We start from the raw sequence: 22,420 nt of genomic DNA, 5'->3' as shown, positions 1-22,420 counted from the left end.
GCACCCGATTCGTGATCCAAGTACTCATAAACCTGGCATCCAGTCAAGCATCAGCATTGTTATTATTTTGGTGAAGAAGGACGATAAAGAAAAGCAAAGCAATAAATCTAAACAATCGCTCTGCTGCCATTTAAAATTTCCTTGCCGTTATTTCAAAGATCACATTAACTGTAATAGAGGAGCTTAGAATGGGACGTGCATCTTTCCAACAGAAACCTTGAAGGCCCCACTTTGTTGTGGTGTTGTAAAGGGACTTGCAAAGGAAAAACTTTGAGAATCGCTGCTTTACTGGTTGAAAGTTAACTTTATGACTCTGGAATCTAAGTTACAAAAAATCCAAACAATAAAAATTAATTACATTTAACAGAAGAATTTTAAGGGTAATTCATGTAGACCATTTAAACTTCTAGAGGATGAAATGGAACCTGAACAGAATAATTAAAATATAAATATAAATTTCATCAAATTCCAAAGACTAACATACTCGTAGTTCGGCCATGTTAATAGTTGTTGAATAGTCAACTGTCCGAAGACAGATTTGAACCTCATAAGTAACACCAATAAGGCAACTAGGCCAGGAGATAATGCGGTAGGGTGGCCAGTTCCTTTTCTCCTCTAATGCATACATTGCTGACTAGCTACATAATAATAATAATAATAATAATAATAATAATAATAATAATATTATTATTATTATTATTATTATTATTATTATTATTATTATTATTATTCCACTAATCAGATTTCAGATGCAGACAAACAATTGTTTTTCCTCTGACATGAAGGGTTCAGATTTCAGAGCCAAAGTGGGCCAAGCGCCATATATTAAAAAGAGAGAAAACAAGGGTTAAAGTTAAGTAATCACCATTATTTAATGAAACATATAGCAAGTAATGTAAAGTATGCACATTAAAAGTAAATGATATCAATATTTTTAAACTACAGTTTTCACTTAACTTTAACCCTTTGTTTCTAAACTCTCGATATTAGTATTATTTATTAATAGTTCAAAAGTATATAAACTTAAATATTAAAACTGATACATGCATAAACAGCAATTATACACAATAAATATACAATTTAATAACAAATTTTCTATCATATAACTATTCAATTTATGTTGGTTTAACTTACGCTTACTAACTTTAACCCTTGCTCTCACCGTTTTTAATAAATGGCGCTTGGCCCACTATGCTCTGAAATCTTTTATAGTCTATCGTCAAGTGATATGTACTGCCTGATAATAGATATACATATCAGCCAGAACCTCAATCAGAGGTAATGTTAATAGAATGACAGAGAAGAAAACATATAAAAAAATACAAATGAAGAGTTCGCGGGAAAAACGATGAATGTCACATTTCTGTTAAGGATTACATAATGATCTAATTGAGTCTATAACTGCAAGATGTAGTGCTGTTTCTATAGAAAATAAAGGAAAGGATTACTGTATTCGTGGTGATAATTCTCCTTTTTACCATTTTTCATAAGAACAACATTAAATTTCGCAGTGATCCATTGAATTAGATAATGACATCAACCTTAAGAAAACTGTGACATTCACCGTTTTTCCCGCGAACTCTTCAAATGGTCTCCAATATCAATAACGACACTTAGCAGATCAAAATGCGTAGAAGAATTGGACAACGATTAAAAAACCGAAGCAGATTGCTGAAAAGGCCAAAACGTTTACTCATGAAAAATTGTAGCGCATTACTAAGAATCATTAACAAATAAAGTACATACAGATATATGGAAGTACAGCTTACAAAGCTCATATTACTTGTAACTACAGCCTCAATAGTGTTCGAGCCATACTCGAACTTACCATAGATACAAAGTTAACTCGTAACAAAACACACGCTATTTAAAGTGGAGTTCTAGATTCTACAAAAGTGAAAACAGTGACAAAATCGAACGTAATGTACTTTCAGGCGCTTTGCATTCGCAAGACTGGCCTAGAGGGAAAACAATCACAACCAATATCGTGTGAGTTGGATAGCTCTCGGGTTTTGCATTTTAACTTCTCACGTAAGCTTGCTAAGTGCTAAATACTCGTAACCCAACGGTACAACAAAATTTGTATTTATACCTCCACCGTCAGCAACTATTCAATGTGTCATTTCGTCACATCTGCTTTAATGAAAATATAAACCAATCTGCACGCAAGTCCAGACTCGAAGCTGCTGCCACCCCATGAGAGTAGGAGTGTCATTAGTTCTTTTACAATTGTTCACTCAGAGCACATTTTCAATCAATATTGAATATAACGCGACGTACACAGATGTCCTTCTCCCACCTCTCTTATTTTCCTTCTTTTCACCATTGCCACAGCCGCCGCCACCACCACCATCAGCATCTAAATTAAAAATGTGCAGGCTAGTTATTATCGAATAGGACCTCACCTTCAAAGTTTATTGCATAGTTTTAAGCATCTGAAGTTCCTCCACTTTCACAACTGACTGACCATGATCGATTTTGACTGATTTATAGGGGGGAAGGTCATGACGACACAACTTGCAGACAATTCTCTGGTCTATTTTTCTTCTTCTTATTCTTCTTCTTCTTCTTCTTCTTCTTCTTCTTATTATTATTATTATTATTATTATTATATTTTACTGTCAGATGCATAGTTACAACGGCTTATTATTATTATTATTATTATTATTATTATTATTATTATTATTATTATTTTAATATTTTACTGTCAGATGCATAGTTACAACGGCTGATTATTATTATTATTATTATTATTATTATTATTATTTTAATATTTTACTGTCAGATGCATAGTTACAACGGCTGCTTATTATTATTATTATTATTATTATTATTATTATTATTATTATTATTTTAATATTTTACTGTCAGATGCATAGTTACAACGGCTGATTATTATTATTATTATTATTATTATTATTATTATTATTATTATATTTTACTGTATATTTTACAACTCCTCCTGCTAATGATAGACATAACAATATTGAACTAAATCAGGCCAATGCTTCAACTTCTGCCAACGTATCTGATGGTTTTCAATTAGTTACTCGCAAAAAATATAAAAAAAGAGATCCTAAAGTTGGAACATTGGCCATGAGTAGCATTGAAATGGCCCCTGAGAGAATTAAAACTAAATCTCTATTTGTTTCGAGATTTAGTTCCAAAGTCAACACAAACAGTATAGAGGACTCCCTGAAGAATCAACTTCAGCTAAGATCTCTTGCTGTAACTAAACTAAAAACCAAATATCAATCATATTCTTCCTTTCACATCACTGTTGATGTGAGGGATTTCGATTCCATTAACAAACCTGAAGTTTGGCCTGCTGGTTGCCTAATTGCACCATTTTATGGTAAATTAAAGCCTGAGCAGCACTTTGCGCATTCTGCTAATTTGAACTCTGTTGATTCTCAGGGAAATGCCTCTTAGTCTTAGTCTTGCTCGCTCTCATTTTCAATGTTCAGTTCTATTAATCATCTTGAGATTTTCTACCAAAATGTTCGTGGACTTAACACTAAAGTTGATGAAATTTTTCAGAATATAGTGAGTAATAATGATCTCATTATCTGTCTCACTGAAACATGGTTATCTGAGTCAGTTATTAATTCTGATTTATTTCCAAATAACTATACTGTGTTTCGTGCAGATAGACTGTTTGCAGACACTAACAAAAAAAGAGGTGGTGGTGTCCTAACAGCGATTAGCAACCAGTTACCTTTTACTAAAAGACGTTTTGACTTAGAAATTGTTAGTGAATGCGTTTGGGTTGAACTTAGAATGACTGATGGTTTTAATCTGTTATTAGGTAACCATTATTTCTCTCCTGATACAGATCATATTCACTTAAAATCTTATCTTAATTTTCTTGAAAAAAATCTCGACATTCATAATTTTAGAATAGTAATCCTTGGTGATTTTAATACTCCTGGTATGGACTGGACAACTGGTTCTAATCTTAATGATACTCATTATTACTCTAAAATTAAGGCTAAGGATTTATATTCCTCGTCCTGCCTTCTTGGATTAATTCAAATTAACTCTACTGTTGCGAGTAAAAAGCTTCTTGATTTGGTTTTTACTAATGATAAAAACAGTACAGTTAAACTTGCCGATCACTCTCTAGTTTTAGAGGATACTTATCATCCATCTATCTCTATTTATATTGAAGTAAAATTATCGTTACCGGAACACTCTCTAATCAGTTCTTATTTAAATTATTCTCAAGGTGATTATCTGAATCTTTATTCTATTCTATACAATTATGATTGGACTAGCATATATCAGACTACTGATGTAAACACTGCTGCAAATTCCTTGTCTCAAATTATAAACAATGCTATATCCCTTTGTGTCCCTGTCACCTTTGTTAAAAAATCGCACTATCCTAAATGGTTTTCAAACGATTTACGTCAGCTTATTAAGAAAAAAAATAAAGCTCATAAAAATTACAAAAAATATAAAACTGATCATCAGTATCAAATTTTTTCTAATTTTAGAAAACAAGTCAAAGCCATGATTAAATCTGATAAATTCAAATGGTTACAATCAATTGATGATAACCTAAAGCACGAACCAAATAAATTTTGGAAATATGTAGAAACTTTTCGAAAAACAAATAGTAATCCCACAGAACTAATAATAAATGGCGTTCACATCACAGATGAAAAAGAAATTGCAAATGCATTTGCTTGTCAATTTAAATCTGTTCAACAAAATTGTAACTCTAATTTCATTACTTATGATTCTAATATCACTGACTGTTTGTCCCTGCCTAATATTACATTCGATGATGTAAATAAAGCTATTAAAAAACTAAAGCCTAATAAATGTAAAGGTACTGATAGCATTCCTAATTTTATAATTAAGGGTTGTTCTAATATTCTCTTGCCTGTTTTAACTTTTTTATTCAATCTTAGCTTAAAAACAGGAATTTACCCGTCACTTTGGAAGGAAGCATCCATTATTCCAGTTTTCAAAAATGGTAATAAAAATAGTGTTACTAATTATAGACCCATTTCTATCCTAAACAATTTTTCTAAAATTTTTGAAAAAATTATTCACAAACACATTTCATTTTATGTCAAAAATAAGATCAATTCGGCCCAACATGGATTTACAAGAGGGAAATCTACAACTACTAATTTAGTTTCCTATCTTAATCTCATAATGCCTATAGTTGAAAATCAAGGTCAAATTGACTCAATTTATTTTGATTTTAGCAAAGCATTTGATGTTGTTCCTCACAAAATTTTATTAAATAAATTAAGTAATTTTGGTCTCTCCACTAACTACGTTAATTATTTGAAAATTATTTAACAGATAGACAGTCTTGTGTTCGACTAGGTAATTCTCTCTCGGTTCCATTTAATAGTTTATGCGGTGTTCCTCAAGGGTCTACATTGGGACCTCTCTTATTTTTATTATTTATAAATGATATAAGAAAAAGAATAAGTTCTAGTTGCCTTTTATTTGCGGATGATCTCAAAATCTTTCGCAAAATTAATAGTTTGGTTGATTGTCAAATTCTTCAAAATGACATTAATTCAATTTCACAATGGTCTGTTGAAAATGGAATGAAAATTAATCAATCCAAAACTTCTGTTATTTCCTTTTCACGGAAAACTATCTCCCTAAAATTTAACTATTCTCTCAGTAATGTCGTAATTACTAGGACAGATTGTATTAGAGATCTTGGTGTCCTACTTGATTCAAAATTATATTTCCATGATCATGTGCAATATATTTATACCCATTCGTTAAGAATGCTTGGTCTAATTAGGTCTATAACTTATTCTTTTTCCACTCCTATGTGTTTATTAATTTTATACTATACGTTGGTTAGATCCAAGCTTGAATATGCATCTGTTGTATGGAACTCCATTACTTCCACTGACTCGGCTAAATTGGAGAATATTCAAAGAAAATTTATTTCCTTGTGTTCTTATAGATTTTTACCAAATTCCGATTATAACTATGAGATTAAATGCAATTATTTCAATTGCGGTTGTCTGTTCACCAGACGTCAGGATCTTGATTATTTATTTTTTTGCAAAGTCATTAAGGGTGATATTGATTGTGAATCTTTCATAAGCAATATCAGTCTTCGTATTCCTGCTAATGGTTTAAGATTTCATAAATTGTTTTATAATAAGAATTCTAAATCTCTCTCTCCGGTCTGCAGATGCATTAAATATGCTAATTTGCATGGATTCAACTTGGATCCATTTAATGTGTAGTATATCTTTGAGTTTTTAAATCACTGATCTTATTTTAATAATTATTTGTCCATTTTATTTCTTGCATTTGGTCAATTGATTAATGTAGACTATTCCATTATTTCAATTATCTCATTGTACTAATTTTGTAATTTTATAATTATTATTTGATCATTGATTATTTAGACCATTATATTGTTTGTATTTCATCTCATTGCCATTTTCTATCATTCATTCTCATCATCATTTGTTGTTTTGTTCTGTTTTGTATCGTGCAAAACTGTAATTGGCCTTGTGCTGTTGTTTTTGCACATTAATATTCTAAATAAATAAATAAATAAAATAAATAAATTATTATTATTATTATTATTATTATTATTATTATTTTAATATTTTACTGTCAGATGCATAGTTACAACGGCTGCTTATTATTATTATTATTATTATCATTATTATTATTATTATTTTAATATTTTACTGTCAGATGCATAGTTACAACGGCCTTCTTATTCTTCTCATTCTTCTTCTTCTTATTCTTCATTATTATTATTATTATGATTATTATTATTATTATTATTATTATTATTATTATTATTATTATTATTATTTTACTGTCAGATCCATAGTTACAACGGCTTATTATTATTATTATTATTATTATTATTATTATTATTATTATTATTATTATTATTATTATTATTATTATTATTGGGCGGCCGGGTAGCTCAGTTGGTAGAGCAGCTGACTACGGACTGGAAGGTCCGGGGTTCGATCCCAGGTGGTGACAGGATTTTTTTCTCGTTGCCAAACTTCCAGAACGGCCCCGAGGATCACTCAGCCTCCTATAAAATTGAGTACCGGGTCTTTCCCGGGGGTAAAAGGCAGTCAGAGCGTGGTGCTGATCACACCACCTCATTCTAGTGCCGAGGTCATGGAAAGCATGGGGCTCTACCTCCATGCCCCCAAGTGCCTTCATGGTATGTTACGGGGATACCTTTACCTTTTATTATTATTATTATTATTATTATTATTATTATTATTATTATTATTATTATTATTATTATTATTATTATTTTAATATTTTACTGTCAGATGGAAAGTTACAACGGCTTGGATGTACAGTACGTGCTTTGAGAGGGGAGACACGTACAGTTTCCAACCTTCCATAACTTTGGCATGCAAGATAGAGTGGACCATGGATCTAATGCTGAAAACAAAAGGAGAAAAAAGTCCTTTTCCCCACCCAGTTTCAAATTCACGTTCATCGATAACAGTACTTAACAAACTAATGTAACTTGTGTGTTGTATTCAAATATAAATCAAGTTTTAACATTTCTTGGTCTACACCTATGGAATAACGTTTAGCGCGTCTGACCGCGAAACCAGGTGGTCAGGGTTTGAATCCCGGTCGGAGCAAATTACCTATTGTCCGTCCCAGGTATCTGTGAAGTAACTTCACGCATACGGGGGCGGAGTCTATCTGTGTCGGAATGTATTGCGGGCAGCATCAGCTCGAGGCCGCTAAGGGGTAAGATGCTCGTGGTAGAAGGTAGAGTAGAGTTCAGATAGAAGTGATCCAATCCCTGCAAGTGATTGCTAACTTCGTTTAACTAATACCTCCCCCCAGAGCGATCATTGACCCTGTCCCTCCCACTTGCGCAGAGGTCTTGTTTCGTCTTTCTACTCCACAGAATCCTGGGACGGACCACAGTTGAAGTTTTTTTCCAAGGTTTTCCCTCAACCCAATATGAGCAAATGTTGGATAACTATCGTTGCTGGACTCCGGAATCATTTAATCGGCATTATCATTTTCATTTCATCCAGACTCTAAACAGTAGTAGGTTATTTTACGACGCTTTATCAACATCTTAGGTTGTTTAGCGTCTGAATGAGATGAAGGTGATAATGCCGGTGAAATGAGCCCGGGGTCCAGCACCGAAAGTTACCCAGCATTTGCTTATATTGGGTTGAGGGAAAACCCCGGAAAAACCTCAACTAGGTAACTTCCCCCGACCAGGAGTCGAACCCGGGCCACCTGGTTTCACAGCCAGACGCGCAGGTGTGGACTCCAGACGCTAAATAAACTGAGCTGTTGATACAACGTCGTAAAATAACCCACTAAAAAAATTTCTTGACTCTCATATGCAGTTTGCATAACCACATTCGTATTGTTTGAGACAGCAAACAAGAGACGCGACACGCTGAACTACCGATTATGATGAGTTGCAAAGTCCACCTTTGTTCCTCTTTACTTCTACTGTATTTGCGATGAACAACTGTTCATAACCTTCAAGAGCTTTTACAAGAATAAGTACTTGACTGCTATCTAAACATGAGAACCTCTCTAAGGTAACTCACTGTTGCTGTGCGATGGACTGGAGATTTCGTTAGAAATCAGAAGATCTGATCACAAGAAGATATACATACTTCCGTCTACCTGTCGTAGAGACAACTCGTGTGGAAAAAAACTGAAGCATAATGATAACATCTGTTATTAACATGGCTGACTGGAGTTAGAATATTTAACGTTGATTAACATAATTACAGTTTCTTTACTCCTGATCATTAAGGTGTAAACTGGTTTTAAGATATTATCTATTCAATGTTCTTAGTAAACAAAACTTATGAAGGCAGGTCCGAAGACAATGGCTGAATCTTCATGCATTTTGTAACAAGTCATGACAAGTTCATAGATTTTTTAAATTTACATAATCATCATCATCCATCACAACTACCGCCACCACTACAAATATTCATATTCATTTTTTATAGGAGCCCTCTTTAACAATGTTTGAGTCTCAGGAACGTAGGCTGGTATAGTATTCAGATCTATAGTTAGAATACCGAGACCAGTTATCCTGTGTAAGGTAATAACTCTTCCTAATGTAAAGAGGCAAGTGACTACAATTAACAAATACCAATTCCAAATGTATCAATTGAGGACGTCACCCTAACAAGGGCGTATAACTGAAAATTATGTTCCGAGATAATTGAGTTTAGAAGTTAATTAACTTTTTGTATGTAAATATTATATATTTATATTCCCTTTTTAAGGTGAATGTTTTAATTTCATTTGGGTCATATGAATTTTAATAAATTTGACTGAAATATTATAATATAGTAGTAGTATTTATTTATTTAACCTGGTAGAGATAAGGCCATCAGGCCTTCTCTGCTCCTCTACCAGGGGTTACAACTATAATATGAAGAATAAAATTACAATTAATATTAAATTTACAATTACAATTACAATAAAAATTAAAGTACGACAAGATTACCTGATTAATGAAAGCTAGACAATTTATCATAGAAGTTAAGAACAAAGAATATTTTTGTATTTACTGAATTACAAATTAAATTTAGAATAACAAAATTCTATAGTGGTGAAATTACCATATATTGAGATATTTTGTAATATATTAAGAGAACTATTTACAAGAAACCATGTCTGAACGAGTCTCAATTACTGACCAAGTGCCTTGTAAGTTGAGTTTGAATTAAATTTTATTTCGACAGTCCCTGATGCTAGCAATAACGAATTCCAGAGTCTTGGCAGGGCTATTGCGAAAGGGCTAAACTCTGAGAATGAGAACTTGTTTGACTTTTGTTCCTAAATACACGAAAATTAAACACACTTGTTCATATTCTAGTTCAACAGAAATAAGTAATATTATTAATTTATTAATTTGTCCTACAAAATAATATCTGTAATATTGACAATTAATATTTGAGGAGAAAAATGCGCTCCGGCGCCGGGGATCGAACGCGGGTCCTTGGTTCTACGTACCAAGCGCTCTAACCACTGAGCTACGCCGAATTCAATCCACAGCACCGGATCGAACTGTCCTTCTTCAATGTTTCCCTTTGTGGCCTGACTCCAAGTTAGGCATACATGTTGACATTTATGTCCAATGTCAAATTCCGGCCAAACAAGTCAATCAGCTGAGTGCGCCCCTAGTATAATGGCAGTTGACATTCCCATTCAAAATAACGAAAATCAATAAATTCAGACTGGCATCAATACACAGCGCTTAATACCGTTCGCGGTTTTTCCAAAGGACATTTCGTCTGTTTACAATGAAAATATACAATTCGGCATAGTCGTAACAATGGTAACTTGGGAGCAGGTAAACAAATCCTACTTCCTGAGTAAAAAGTGATATAACGGTATACCGATGCGCATGATTTCCTCGTGAGACTGTGTTATTCAGTGCTAGTCATCGCGTTTTCTGGCATTTTATTGTAATACTTGAATCAAGCGTAGTGAAGGGATTGCAGGTAAAAACCCAACGCAGTAGCGGACAGAAACAGTCCTGCACTTTTTGAACGCTACGTAAAGTACGGATACAAAATAAACAGTAAATGGGCGTAACTTTGGCCACAGAAAAGTTCTAGTCCTTTAACATCGAACTCAATAAGACATTTTACTTCATAATATGACCAAAAACTCATAACTCGGTCAATCATTCGGCAAATTCATCAAATAATAGAACAAGAGACTCAGTAGCGACTCGCGAAGTTTAGTTATGATGGTTGAAAATATCTATACTATTAATAAATCTGTAGCCGAAATTTTTCTGGTAATTTTCGATTTTCCAAAAATAATTGATCTTAACATATATAATTAACCACCCTGAAACCGAAAATCTCATTTTTGAAATTTTTATTTGTATGTCTGTCTGTATGTTTGTTACCTTTTCACGCAATAATGGCTGAACGGATTTCGATGAAAATTGGAATATAAATTAAGTTCGTTGTAACTTAGATTTTAGGCTATATGGCATTCAAAATACATTATTTAAAAGGGGGGTTATAAGGGGGCCTGAATTAAATAAATCGAAATATCTCGCTTATTATTGACTTTTGTGAAAAATGTTACATAACAAAGGTTTCTTTAAACATGATTTCCGATAAGTTTTATTCTTTACAAAATTTTGATAGGACTGATATTTAATGAGATACATAAGTTTTAAAATTAAAATAACGCCATCTAAGACGGTGCAATGAAATAACAAATGACTTCGTCTATAAGGGGCCTTGGACAACAACAATCGAAAAAGGGGCCTTGGACAGCAACAATCGAAAGCTATTAAACTTAGCCTACAGACAATGTTTATATGTTTGTATGAAATAATATCGGAAGCTAAATTAACCGATTTGTATAATTAATTATTATTTCATCATTGGAAAGTGTAGTTTCTCTAGATGGACATAATGCTATAATGTTTTTACAGTAACTTCTGAGTGCTCTCTGGACCAAAATGATCGCATTTTAATTATTTAAATACAATTTAAATTAAGTAACATATTAAACGGTTTATCCTTCTATCAAACACAAATGTTTCCTGGATCAAACGTCCTATTTTAATTATGTAATTACTTTATATTTATTTCTAACAGGTGCAGCGGAGCGCACGGGTACGGCTAGTTTAAAATAAAAATTATGTAGAACAATTAGGGGTCTATTTTAGAAAAAAATATATCATGCACAGAGAGAATTTGTAATTAGGTCTATTTCACTTAATGGAATTTATTAACACTTTAGTCATATCTGTCGAGAAGACTTACACACACTCGCTTTCAAAAGAAACAACAAACAGCCAACGGCGAAGTTCAAGAGTACGGAGTCGATCCCTGATCCGAGATTGTGGTCTGACGTGGGTTCGAATCCCGCTCGGACTGATTGTCCCTTTGGGTTTCTTCCTAGGGTTTCGACAACCGTAAGGCGAATTTGAGGTAATTCAAGACTAATCCTCGACCTCATCTATACTGTTTTCGCTGTAAGAAAAATCATAATGTAAACATAAGCACGTTGCTGTCATACCCGTGATTGGCTCCCAGTCGAAACAGTCACATGGCGCAGGAAAATATAGTTCGTATTTGGAAACCACAATCTTGTATTATTTGAAAATAAAAAAATTGAATTTTAGTTGTTAAATACGATGAAACATCACTCATGTGTAAAACGATATGTAAAAGAAAAGCTACTTTTATATTTTGTTATGTACTATGAACGCGGATGAATACCAACAGTAATACCGAGGTAGTCTGGTTCTTGTAACAAACTGGCGTCACTTGAGCTCGTAGTTGTTCACGTCAGCACGTGGTACTGAAGTATGGCTTCTGCATTGTGAAGACATGACTTAAAAATAATTTAATTGCAGTAATTATAAAGTAAATGTTTCCTATACAAACGAATGCATAGTAGTGAGGTTAGGCCTATTTGACGAGTAACGGGAATTGTTTAACATGAAACAGAATGTACAACAGTAGGCGGGAACACGTACTGAGAATCTATGGCGCCAAACAGCGGCCAATGAAGCCTCACTTCAGTCACGTGCTATTGTTTACATTAGGATTTTTCTTACAGCGAAAAGATTATAGCCAAAAGCCACCTCGTTGGCAGAAATTTCACTGACGCTAAATAATCTTAGTTATTAAATGACCGATTTTAAAGGATTAGAAAATAAATCACAAATATTTTAGCTTACGTCTATACTAAGAAATTAATTGTAGCTAATTTTAGAAAGTTTTTTTTGTCCCTTCATTATGTTACATGAATTAGCACAAGAGGTGTTTTAACAGTTAGGCCTACTGCAAATATATAATGAAAGCCCAATTCATGAAGGCATCGGTTTAATAGTGACTCTTGAAAAATTCGGTAACGTATTGTCGCTATTTTCCCAAAAACTATGTTCAGAGTGAGTGGAATGTTTTCAAGAGCAAGGAATGTATTAGGATATGCATGTAGGCCTACTCTGCTTTGCACGGTTCCGTCGTACTTAGTATTTCTAGCGTATTTCTGCTTTCCCTATCTTTTCGGTTTAGGTTCTCTGGAGACCTCTGTGCTTTGCACTCTGTTTTTTCTTATTCTGTATACCAAACTTTCAGAACACTGTAGCAGTTTCTTTAACTGCCCTGCTAAAATTAATTGACTTTAACACATTTATTACAACTCTGCATTCTTTATCCTTCAGTTTACCGACCCTGGGCTTCTCATCTAACGGATAAGTGGAGAGCCATGGGAAAACATACTGGATTTTGAAATTGCGTAGTTCTAATGTCCACCACTTACCAAATCCGGCGCCAGTCTTCTTACTTCTTCCTGTCGATGTTAGATGGTGCTGACCGCAGTTTCGCATCCTATAATTTCATCCCCGCCTGTATGTTCTAAACATTTCAATGTATCGCGTATCACACGTGCTTAGTGTATTAGACAATACAAAATACTAAGACGAACTTGATAGCGCTTCCAAACTACGCTGTTATATAAAATACGCTTCTGTAATAAGAGACTTCGCTCGCAAAATGTTATGTCAAGACAGCAAAGATGAGTGCAAATATCAAATTTATTAACTTATTATCGGTGTATTTCACAGATAGGATTCAAGAGAGCATTAAACACTTAGATTACCAACATTCATAATAATGTAATTACTACTTGCGTTAGATTTGTCGCATTTAGTATCAGGAGCGAAAGGACTCGGCACGACTTAAAGTATCATCTGCATCTAACAACGACTCCTGATGTTACCTAAATACTGACTTTTAAGATTGAGACGCTCTATAGAACCCTCTTCAGAGAACCATGCTAAAAGAAAATAATCTGACAAAATCTCCAGTTCTTCAATAAAAATGTACACCAGAGCTAAAAATTTGGGATCATCCAAACTGAAAGCGACTAACTACCTACATAATTTTCATAATGTTTCAGTCCACCGCTGTGGCGTAATGGTTAGTACGCCTGGTCATGAAACAAGCTGGCCTGGGTTCGAATCCTGGTTGGGACAAGTTGCCTGGTTGAGATTTTTTCCGGGGTTTTCCCTCAACCCATTAAGAAGTAAGACCAAATGCTGGAAAATTTTCCGCGTTGGACCTCGGACTCATCTCGCTAGCATTATCATCTTCATCTCATTCAGACGCTATATACCATAGCAGTTGGAAAGCGTCGTAAAATAAATAAATAAATAAATAAATAAATAAATAAATAAATAAATAAATAAATAAATCATAGTGTTTCATTATATTTAACTACAATATTTAGACCATATTGGGAACATGGATTTCTAATACTAAAATATGAAAATATTTGAGAAATCTAAGACAAAATAAGGACTAGCCTGAGACCGATAGCGAAAATAAACACAGTAATTATGTGCATAGTGTTCGCGTAGGCTTCCGCGGCTGGTGTACATGGTGTGTGGATAAGCTTCAGGGATTCTACCGCGTTGTCTTGGTGTTGGTGGCTGACGTTTCGACCGCTGTGTTGTGGTCATCTTCAGAGCAATTGTTGGATAAGGAAATAATCTGCGAGCTCGTATATATATATATATAGTAGTCTCGATGGGGGAGTACTTGCGGTGATAGGTCGTAGTTTCTCCTTCTGGCATCTGATGGGTCCTACGTTGTCCAATCCGGTTGAGGTCTATATGAAGGGGAGTATTCATATTAAATACTGGCCCTCCTAAGGTCCGAAAGAGTGACCTTGATACCGTGCCCGATGTCTGGATGAAGGGGGGCGTATATGTGCATATTATAAGCTTTTCGATTTGTAAGATGCATAAAAATTGACACAACTTTAGGTTTCATTGCCGCTGAATTATGTTGTATGAAAATAGACAAACACAGACTGACAAAATATGCTCTGGACAAAAAAATGTCACAACATGAGATAGCTTGAGCTTCAAGACATTTCTTATAAAAGCATTATAGCTTAAAGAATTTACAAGTCACCTCGATAAATTCATAATTTTTTCTTTTGCTTCTGAAAACATTGTACACAAGGTTCTGCGGAAGGAAACTGATTAATCCAGTTTTACTTGACGGATCATAATCTCTGTGCGAAGGCTAACCCAGCACACTTACAGCAAGGTGATATTTTCTCAGAACGACTCATTTTCCCTCGACTGCTTTGTGAATACTAATGCTTGTATTACTGTTCTCAAGACACTTTCAACTGAAAAATATGCGGGAAGGGTGACTGTGAGAGCGGTAAAACTACTTGCGACAAAGACACTGAATAAGAAAATGAAGGTCAAATATCACACCTGTTCTACATACTGATCTTGAGAACATGAAATGATCTTAATTAAAATCTAATTATCGCATAAAAATATTAATACTCAGATTGGGTAAATGAGTAACTCAACGTCTTCATTCACCACATGTTCTGACTATCACTCTGATTTCCTTTTGAATAAATAGGACTTAAAGGTGCGCATAGACTGAAAAGCTGTGTGTATTCAGATGTGACACCAACTACGCACCTGCTAGGCCCCTGACTGAATGAATTAAATGAGAGGAAACTGGGAGAAGAAGCGTTAGAAGGTATACGCGAAAACACGTCCTTGCAAGAGAGATCAGGGATGAGAAAAACTGAATATGTGAGCTCCAAGCCTATTGGCCACTTGTCTCACTCCGAGTTTCGCTGTTCCACTGAAAGAACTCTAGAAAATGTTGAAGGGGAAGCCGAAAATAGGCGTAACCTAATAGCTACCACATGAGGGGGGAGGGGGGACAGCAGCGAGGAGCATGACAGCAGGAGAAGAATCACCGGAATATGTAGACCTGCACATTGAAACGTGCCGCGTCCTTTGGCAGTGCGAGTGGAGGACGAGTAAACTCGCCCAAATACCAGGAGTACATAATATACGAAAGCCAAGCCAAGATTCCTATTTCGAAGACGTCAATTTTGAAAAAAATAAATGCAAATATTTTGTGGGGAAGTGGATGTAGGCCCGTGGCCCATTTCTTTTAGGGCTCATCCCGACATGTCTTAGCGTCTTAGGAAAACCACGGGAAAACCTTAGGCAGCGTGAGTAAAGCTAGCTATAAATGGCGCACCGTTAAGTGAATGGTTACAGCGAGAAGGAACTCCGAAAATTTATTGTGGGAGTCAAGTCGACAAACTCCTCATAATAACCACAGTCTAGTATATACAGTCACGAAACTGGAGTTGTGAGGGTGCTAGGAACAATAGACTGTGCCGGTACTATTTCACATTGTCTGTAATGAGGCGATATTGGCGATCCTAGTGGTTAGCAACTATCTAAGGATGCATATTTACTATGTATTGAGCTTCGTGACTGTATATACTAGACTGTAATGGTACCTTATTCGAATCTATACAATAGAAACTAGACTGTAATAACAATGTGAATTGCTAATATTTGGAACACTCACGAATATGAAGTTTACCTCGACAGTTTCATTACAATACTCCAAGGTGAACGGCACCCAAGAGCGCGTGATAACAGAATAACCGATATTCTTAATATTCCGAACGCACAACCTTTCACCATGAATTACAGTGCAATGTCCTTAAAATGGGAGGAAACGCGTGCTGTAAATCACTTAGAGTTCGACCTTTGAAGGTCGACATTGGATAGGCCTATATTTTTTTAATACACATGAAAAAATTTCGTAAATTTAGTGTTCAACATAATACAGTAGAGCGTCTCGTTTAGGCACAGTGAAAACGTAATCAAAGTGCAGGTAACGTGTGGGGGGAGGACGAGCCGTACGATAAACACGAGGGATGCACAAGGTTTTAGTTACAACATTTATGGCGGAGCATTAACTGAAATTATATTTTCCAAAAACACACAAAACAAAAGAACACAAACTGCATATACACATTTTAACGAAGAAGCAATAAAATTGTAACGTTGAAATAATTCGATATAACAAATCAAATTTTGCTACTTAGGCTATATGATGTTGCTTTCAAGCAGCATTTTTACGGTCATGAATTTTATTTTCTGTATGACTAACATAATATCACCGTCTTCTGTGGCCGAATTAACAAAACTACAGTATACTGATCTGAAGGGACAACACTATTTCCTAAACATAATTATCCCTTCCCAAAGTTCAATTTATTCAGATACAGTTCAGATCAATATACTGTAGTTTTGTTATTTCGGCAACAGAAGACGGTGATATTATGTTAGTCATACAGAAAATGAAATTCATGACCGTAAAAATGCTACTTGAAAGCAACATAATGTAAGTAGCAAAATTTGATTTGTTATATTGAATTATTTCAACGTTAAAATTGCTTTTTTGTTAAAATGTGTATATGATTACATTATGCAATTTATGTGTTTTGGAAAATATAATTTCAATTAATGCTCCGCCATAAATGTTGCAACTAAAACCTTGTGCATCCCTCGTGTTTATCGTACGGTTCGTCCTCCCCCCACACGTTACCTGCACTTTGTTTACATTTTCACTGTGCCTAAACGAGACGCTCTACTGTAATGACATCAGTTTTTCACAAGTCATGACACTGGAAATATCCAAACAAAAATGAAGCCTTTATGCATGGGTAACCTGGGCTGTACTAATACCTCTGTAACTCTACTGTTGTAATGTAAATATCGACCAAGATAAACAGCAGGCTTTTCTTACATCCGTAATGAAATGAATTGTGACGCCTGACTAAGCCAGCTCCACAATCCGCCGCACCACTCATTCCTATCCAGCCAACAATACAAATAGCATACCTCTGGTGGTGGTCTGCTGTACCTCAGAGATCCATCTGAATCATCAAATCCACGCCAAGGGTGAAATCATATGGTGATCCGAATCTTCACTGCAGATGATCTATAACAGTAAATAAATAATTTATGTTTTAACGCCGAATCTCTGGGTTTTTGTCACTTCTATTACGGTACCGGTAAATATAATATTATTGCTAGAATAATGCGGACTGATTTTGTAGCTTTAGTGTGGAAGGGGACCGATGCACCAAAATTTAAGAGGTGATTCTACATGTTAAATATAACGAAACTTTTACTAGTACACTTTTTCTTCGATGAAGTACCATTAAACAGGAAAAAAAGAAACTTTAGCCAATGTTTGTAGCGCTCTATTATTGTAACGGCCCGAGAGAAATGGCTGATTGCTATGCAAATAGGTAAAAATAATCTGAATAATTAGTGTCTTGAGTTTTTTTTTTTTTTTTACAAATTAAACCTTTTAGCCAAGCTAAATTTAATAATTGCGAAAATCGTGAAAATAATTCCAGCAACACAGCGAACTGTCGCGTGCCTGTGATAGCGCAGTAGAGGGAAACCGTGTGCTTGAAGCTGCTCACGAAGTACTGAGAAGAGCCAGCTAGAGGTTTCTACGACATTGTCGATCATGTGTCACTGAAAATGGAGGACATTTTGAGCTCTTGTAATTTCGTGTAATGTTTTCGAGAATTTGTTTTCCTCCCCATTTGGCCTAGATGCAGAACATTAATTTTGATTTCCTGTTTCCACGTTTTGTTTTCAATTTGATAGCTTACATAATTTAAATAGGAAACATTTTCGTTAATTTAACTTTTTTCAGTCTAAAATTACATGTAAATAATACCGCCTGCTGCAATGATTTATTTTCAGGAGTGTTTTTTTTTTTCCGTTGGTTATTTAACGACGCTGTATCAACTACTAGGTTATCCAGCGTCGATGAGATTGGTGACAGCGAGATGATACCTGGCGAGATGAGGCCGAGGATTCGCCATAGATTACCTTGCATTCACATTACGGTTGGGGAAAACCTCGGAAAAAACCCAACCAGGTAATCAGCCCAAGCGGGGATCGAACCCGCGCCCGAACGCAACTTCCGACCGGCAGGCAAGCGCCTTAACCCACTGAGCCACGCCGGTGGCTTTCAGGAGTGTTAATTTAATGTAAGACATATCATGTACTAGGTCAAGAAGCATGGATAGACATAACGGCTCGGTTAGAGAAGCCAACGTTAATATAAAAGGAATGATCATGAGTTTAAAATCAAATACAGAAAACGGATCTCATAACTTCTGTCACCGGACAATAACTGACTGTTCCTCACTCAAATTTCTTTCTCCTACAATAATAAACACGTGTAGCACAAAATTGTAACAGTAAGATTTGAAAATATGAAAGCAAATAAAATTGAAAATGATACGTGACAACTTATATGAGAACGAGCTTAATATTTAAAATTATAAAGCTGACTGTTGGTACCGTGAAGACATGACAATATTACATTCGTAACTGTGTATTACACCAATAATATTAAAGCACGATTATTAGCAGATTAAGCATCGAAATAAATTATTTTTATTTACTATTGTTAGTAAAGTTAGTCATTGTTTCAAATATTTAAATTTCGTACACATTACAAGTAATTAGAGAATTGCAAATAAACAAGAAATATTGCTTTAAAATGACAAAAAAGGCATTTGTTAGTAAGAAACACCTTAAAAAGGCAAAATAGACAAAATAAAAATTGGCCCTATCACTTTGATTTACTCCAAATCACATTTATACTCGTATCTATGCAAATAATGATCTACTTCCACCAGTAAAAAAGGCATTTTGCCAAACATCCGGGCTCTAATTATAATGAAAGAGTTTGTCTCTGTATGTTATTTCACGATGCTGTATCAGATACAGTACTAGATTATTTAGCGTTGATAAGATTGGTGAAAGAAATGAGGCAGAGAATTCGCAATGGGTTACCGGTACCTAACATTTTCATTACAGTTAGAGAAAACCTCTGGAAAAAAACCCATCCAGGTAATTAAGTCATAGTGGGAATCAAACCCACGCCCCGGAGGAGGAGGAAAACACGCCTACCGCCCGAATTATAGCGATGACTCAATAAAACCGCGACAAGACTTAAGCGAAAATGTCTCCTTTAACCTAAGAAGATCATTTCTAAATGTTCAAGAGATCAACGGGATGAGGGTACTAGGAAAAAGACTGGAATATTTGTTTTACTGAGATTTCGTTTCTCTTATCTCTAGTTAAATGATAACGATTGGCTTTCTTTGTGTAATGTTTCAAAAGACATTTGCTTACTTTCCGGGAATCTACCTGATTGTCGCCTATTAACAAATCGTTTAGAAACTGCGCATTACTTATTTATCCCTCAAGGATAATTAATAGATAACGAAATACAGTCCCCAGTACCATGATTATGAAGTCAAGGAAACTTTCCGTCTGAGTGGAAAATTATTGTAATCTTAATTACTGTCAATTTACTTAGTGCTTGCAACATAATTTTACATGTTCAAAGCATTGGTAAACAAAGCTACAAACAAATAACATGAGGCTATTATTACAACGGTGACATCCTTTGAAGAACCTTCTTCCTACACTCTTCACTCGATCTAACACTGGAGAAACACGCGGTAAGATTTGCGAAAACAAATAGGCCTATCATTTATGGATAACATAGAAACATCCATGGTTTGTGCGAGATTCGAAAACACGGCTATTGCTTCAACTCAACGTTAAAGCTGTGATTTAAGACTTAAACTCTTACAATTAATTTGAAATCTTGTAAAATAATCCCAAGAAATGTTGTATCAAAATATGTACCACATCTGCACTCTTCAATTTAATTTGAGATTATACTGGGCGTTTCAGAATCCAATACACAAATCGGGAGGGATAGTTAGGGAGGCCTAGACAAACATTTTGTGTCAACATGGGATCGGTGACTTATTATCCCGCTAGGCTAGGCGATGATGAAGTCATGTAAGTAAAAAACCGGTAAGGAAAACGATAGAAATTTGTTTCTTAAATTACAGCGATAAAATTGTTCTCCATTCTCCTATAAACAAAGCTTACAGCGTCAAATCATGGACTATATCACTGTTACCAACATTTTTGTAGTATCACGTTATTGTGCTATCATCCTATCACAGAGATCCTTCTTGTAGACAACTGTCGTGGCGCAAACAAAATTACCAATATGGTCCCACAGAAAAGTCCAAGCAAGTAAGATCTGGTGATCCTGGTGGCCAAAGAACTGATCCAGCACGACTAATCCATCGGTTGAGTAAGGTGACATTCAGAAAGTGACAGAATGCACAGGAACAACCATCGTGCTGGTATCAATACGCCAAATGGGTGTCTGCATATTCTTCTGTTATGTGAATTATCCTTAGCGGATGTAAACAACTTTAATGCAGTTCAAAGAAGGATCAAATTTCGACTAATAAAACAGACCAGTTACACCACTGATACAGACAGAAACTTGCCAACTAACTGATTTACTGCTACAGTGCCAAGCTCAAGTACTGGTTGCTCATTTTCAGGCATTACAATGACAACTTAGCCGTCGCGTAGAGGAATAACGACGCATCACGGACACCATATTGTCTAACGAAAAATATTTGTCTTGGACTCCCATCCTACACTTCCAAGTTTGTATATTGCATTCTAAAACACCTTGTATAAAATAATTTTATAGTGATTGTCATTCACGAAGGCGGTCCAATTCAGAACGATTATGCGAGTAAGTAATCACGTGATCTCTCTAACCCTAACCAATGTGTTTTAGCCACAAAAACTGGTTGTCTTCTCCATGCAAGGAAGTTAGTGCATGTATGCCTGTGTAAAGAATTTCTACACTTACGTTTACTTTGAAAAGAAAGGAAAAATAAATTTAGCATGGAAATCACAATTCTTGTCACTGAAAATAACATATAAATAAATCATCAAACAGAACATAACTGATGTGATTGGTTCAGGGTAAATTAACTGAATAAAGTTGATCGATTTTTTACCGAATCACGTGACACAGAAATACACTACGAGAATTACTGTATATTACATTTAAATCATCTGTGTTTCACTCCAAAATACATAGATAAGGCAAAACAAAGTTTTCGGTATCGTGACAATATAATTCCACTGCAATTCAGGCGTTAGTTACTAATTTTAGAGATTTAAAAATAAACAAAATGGAGAGTGTGTGCTGCAAGCTAAATAAATACTCATTACATTCAGACTGTTTTGTTTACATGCTAGTGTGAGTGTAATTCTTGAACTTGGACGCAAAGCAACAAATGATACAAAAGAAAAAAAAAAGACTTCCTCTTTCTGAAGACCTGTAGAAAAAACAGCCTTCATTAGATCCCATCAAGGATGCGACATAGTCCACGTGTAGCATTCTGGGAACGTCCTACAGTCCGTTTCCAGGAAGCTTTTGATCCCACTAAGAGTATTTTTTTTAATTGCCTTGCTTCCCATTCACTAGAAGGAAGACAAACCTTAAAATGATACATTCCATTTCCATACACCTCGTTCTTTCCCTCAACTGCCAAGTTTCAAAAATGTATGTTATAAATTTTTTTGTCGTTTATGATAATTTTTGCAGATGTTCTATATCAGGCATGTCAGAAATCAGACTCTGAATGTGCAGTTACATGCGCGGAT

General features: G+C 35.0%; 1 protein-coding gene across 1 annotated transcript in view; it reads right to left on the bottom strand.

Annotated features, from left to right (window-relative positions):
• SppL (signal peptide peptidase-like protein) overlaps positions 1-22,420 on the bottom strand; it is a 433,791-nt gene that overhangs the window by 79,610 nt on the left and 331,761 nt on the right. Inside the window, exon 12 of the transcript XR_011332483.1 lies at positions 17,726-17,825. The gene's annotated coding sequence lies outside the window, so the exon portion shown is untranslated. The remainder of the gene's footprint in view (positions 1-17,725; positions 17,826-22,420) is intronic.

The sequence above is a fragment of the Periplaneta americana genome, chromosome 6 (assembly GCF_040183065.1).
Source record: "Periplaneta americana isolate PAMFEO1 chromosome 6, P.americana_PAMFEO1_priV1, whole genome shotgun sequence".
In the NCBI taxonomy this organism is placed as follows: domain Eukaryota; kingdom Metazoa; phylum Arthropoda; class Insecta; order Blattodea; family Blattidae; genus Periplaneta; species Periplaneta americana.
This window is presented reverse-complemented; position numbering and strand designations above follow the sequence as displayed.